We start from the raw sequence: 4,573 nt of genomic DNA on the forward strand, positions 1-4,573 counted from the left end.
TCGCTATCCGCTAACAAAATATTCCTCTCATCCTCCTCGATTTTATCAAACATAACCTCATCATTCACCATGTGACTGGTTGCCCCCGAGTCTAGTAGCCATACACAGTTTTTCGACTTTACCTGTTTCTCCTCTTTGACGGCTTGTGTTGTGTCCCTTACTGTCATTACCGCCTCATCTGAAGTTTTCAATGTAACTTCACGTCCTCTTCCATATCTTCTTCCTCTATTATATCCTCTATTTCCTCTTCCACGCTGAACGTTTCTCATCGGTTCCTTACAGTCTGCAGCTATGTGATTGAATCCTTGGCATTTGAAGCATTTTTGTTTGTTATGGCATTCCCTCGATGTATGACCTCTTGTACCACAATTATAACAGCAGATGTCAAGCTTCGATCTCTCTCTTGCTTTTCTCACGTGCTCACTGTCTCTCTTTTCTTCTTTCCGCTTACTCTTTCGCATCTCTTCTTGTTTTAATGCATATCGAATGTCGTTCACAGTTAGTTCCTTCTGAGTTTCCAAAACACGTACATTTTGATCAAATTCCGCTCTTAGACCTCTAATTATATACATTTTCAACTCATAATCTTCTATGTTTTTACCTAGCTGTATACACTGATTTTTTAAAGCTTCAGCTCTGTTCACAAATGCATCTACACTTTCCTCTTTATTCATCCGTAAGTTTGTTAACTCATCCAGTGATCTAGCTCTTAATTGTTCCGTCTCTGCTGCCATATTATTTTTAATTAAACTCCACAATTTATCTGCGTCCTTCACGTGAGTATATTTTAATAACTGTGCCTTGCTCATCGTATTTATCATCACAGTTCTAGCAGCATAATTATTGTCGTCCCACTCATTCCATACTTTAAATTTAGCAGCGTACTCGACATCGTCTTCTTCAGGTTTTTCGGGCGGTTTCATACCTATCACTTTCTTCCAAAGCTTCTTGGTTCTCAATATACCTTCAATTTTTTCACTCCACAAAAAATAGTTGCCATCGTCAAGTGGCTCAACGCTTGAGAGATTCCAGTTCTCTGCCATCTTGGAAAAAACGGCTTCCTCGTCTCAATCCTCTTGTATCAGTCGTCTCGATCGCCACTCAGAAATGAGTCGCAACCACGGTCTGCTACCAATTGTTGGAGTGGATACAGGTCTGGATAAGAACTAACACACAATAACTATCATCTTGTTACACACTTGAAAATGAATATAGGTTTTATTCTGATCCGGATACAAGCGGCACTTCCTTCTAGTAGAATCCTTCTCCTCCCTCTCTCTCGGACAAACAAAAACTAGCATGATGCGCAACCCGCACCACCAACGCTCGTGGCGATACTACCGCCATCTTCAGATCTTCCGCAAGGAGTCGATAAAGACAACTCCACACTAATACCATAATTGTCGAAAATACATGTAGTTTTGACAGCATAGTCCAAATTCTCGTTGCGGCATGCGTGTACGATAAATTTAAAGCAATTATCAATACAGCCACGACAGATGCTTTCAAATTTATAAAATCCTTTGTACAATTAGGTTTGACGAAAAAAATTTATAAAATGCGTGCCGAAATCTTAAAAAATGTTACATGTTTTTTAAAAGATATGGAAATTCCTAATATTTTAAAAGTAAACACCTGCTCAAACATTGTAAATTTATGCGAATATGTATTCTTTCAAAATTACAGTTACATCGAAATATGTACATGTCAAACATGTAGCAATATAAAAATTGTCAAGAAATGTATTTTACCTATAAATGAGGAGATATTGTGCAAACATGGTTACGCGAAAATTGTTGGTGCGATAAAGAAAGGAAGAATTGTAAAACTTCCATCTAACGAATGTAACGGGGAACGTACTATGAGCATATCATACGATGCGCAATTATTTATCGAAAGTTCGATTATGGCTGTTTTGGATAACATTCCATTTTGTATCAAATTAAATGAACAGAATTATACTCACGTTGGATGTGTTATATATCATGAGCAATATTTCGAAACGTCAGTTGGCCATTACACTGCGTATGTACGTAATGGTACCAATTGGGTTGAATATGACGACTTGTTGCGTGAGCCAAAAAAAACTTTGCGTTCAAGCTAAAGGCAACGTAAATATATGTATTTATGTAGAAGCATAAAATATTTTTAACTCCCCGTTTGCATTGTTTTTTTTACTAACGCCATTTGCACGGTGACCCCTTTAAGTCCTGTAACATTTTTTTGTTAAACTCATCTAAAAAATCTGAAAAAATTCTGGGATACTCTAGAGAGATTATATTTAATATTCCAATAGTTACTTTAGTTATTTATTAACAATTTTTGCAATAACCATTTAAATTTGCCAAAATCGATAAAAAATGTAATTTCGTAAAAAAATTCATAACTTAACAACATATTAAAATTAACAAAAATATTTTCAGGTTTTTTTAAATGAAACTATTTTCTTAAAAAAAATTCTATATACTGATTTAAAAAAGTATAATTATTTAGATGATTGAAAATAAGGATGATTGAAATATATTTCTGAGGTGACAAAAATTCAAGAAAAAGATGATTTCTTACAAAAATTAATCTTTATTATAGGAAAATTGGCGGAAATAATTACAAAATGTCATGACAAAATAAAGTGAAATTGCTTCGTCGTTTAAGCCTAGTATAACTCAGAACAAAAAGATCTCAGTTGGAACAAGAAAGGAAGCATGTGTTTTCTCTTGACGTCGGGTGCTGTCAAATCGATTTTTTTTCGAATTTTCGGAGAACGGATGACGTTACAAGTTTCATACTCTAAAACTATTAGGTGCGCAACTAAGTTCCCGCTGTTTGTCAATAGATGGCTCCAGCAGTAAGTGCTGGTCGATTTTGACATATCCAAAACGTCATGAACCAAGCTTAAACATATGTTGAACAAACCGCTTTGACACGTTAGTGATTTTGTTTTGGCGTCATATATTTTTGGTTGTGTGAAAATGTCTGATTTTGTGCCAAATAATCGTCATTTGCGGGAAGTGTTGATTTTCTTATTTCATTCGAAGAAAATGGCGGCTGAAGCGCATCGAGAGCTTCAAAAAGTTTACGGAGATGCTGCTCTAAGTGAAATAACGTGCCGTGATTGGTTTCGTCGCTTCAAAGACGGTGATTCCGATGTTGACAACCGTCCGCGGGAAGGAAGGCCAAAAACCTTCGAAGACGCTGAATTGGAGGCATTGCTCGATGAGGATCCGTGCCAAACGCAAGAATAGCTTGCTTCAGCATTAGGAGTTACCCGCCAAGCCATTTCCAAGCGATTGCATGCGTTGGGAATGATTCAAAAGCAAGGAACTTGGGTTCCTTATGATTTGAAGCCAAGGGACGTTGAGCGTCGTTTTTTCGCCTGTGAACAACTGCTCCAGCGGCAAAAAAGGAAGGATTTTCTTCATCGCATCGTGACGGGTGATGAAAAATGGATTCATTACAGCAACCCAAAGAAAAGAAAGTCATGGGGACTGCCCGGTCATGCTTCTACGTCGTCGGCTCGGCCGAATATTCACGCTGCGAAGGTTATGCTGTGTATTTGGTGGGACCAGGTCGGTGTTATTTATTATGAGCTGTTGAAACCGAACGAAACCATCACTGGGGAACGGTATCGAATTCAATTGATGCGATTGAGCCGAGCACTGCGCGAAAAACGGCCACAATACGAGCAGAGGCACGAAAAAGTGATTCTACTGCATGACAACGCTCGGCCTCATGTTGCCAAACCCGTTAAAACCTACTTGGAAACGCTCAAATGGGAAGTCCTACCCCACCCGCCATATTCCCCAGATATTGCGCCGTCCGATTATTACTTGTTCTGTTCGATGGCACATGTTCTGGCTGATCAGCAGTTCCGCTCATATGAAGACATCAAAAAATGGCTTGATTCGTGGATAGTCTCACAAGGCGAAGGCTTTTACCGTAACGGTATTCGAGCTCTGCCAAAAAGATGGGAAAAAGTTGTAGCTAGCGATAGGCAATACTTTGAATGATTCATTTGTAACCATTTTTTCACAATAAAGTTGCATTTTTATAAAAAAAAAACAGCGAGAACTTAATTGCGCACCTAATATAATTTTTAAGCCTAGCACAATTCAGAACAAAAAGATCTCGGTTGGAATAAGAAAGGAATATGTATTTACTCTTGACGTCGAGTACTGTCAAATCGATTTTTTTACGAATTTTCGGAGAACGGATGATCTTATGAGTCTCATATTCTAGAACTATAATTCTTAAGCCTATTTTTTTGGTATTGCGAGGGAAATGCATTACGCATCCCCTGAAGATCCGGGGATATGTGGAACTCCCCTCCCCAAAAGTAGGGGAGTTATACCCACTAAAACCCCAACGTGTGTCCTTCTCGCGCGCCATATATATGGGGGGAGGGGGCCCAGGTATCATCTTTCGATATTCTTCTGGTGCCTCCCAGCGCTTTCGCGCATTTGCGCTCTCATCTTGGGCGGCCTAATCGGGCTGGCAACGCCTGAATTCGGCGACGAGGGGGGGACACAAACCTCCTCGCTACCCCTCCTTTCGAGTCAGGAGGTTTGGGTGGGCC

Source organism: Odontomachus brunneus, unplaced genomic scaffold (assembly GCF_010583005.1).
Source record: "Odontomachus brunneus isolate Ranch 3 - 2012 unplaced genomic scaffold, Obru_v1 Obru_scaffold_181, whole genome shotgun sequence".
Taxonomy (NCBI): Eukaryota; Metazoa; Arthropoda; class Insecta; order Hymenoptera; family Formicidae; genus Odontomachus; species Odontomachus brunneus.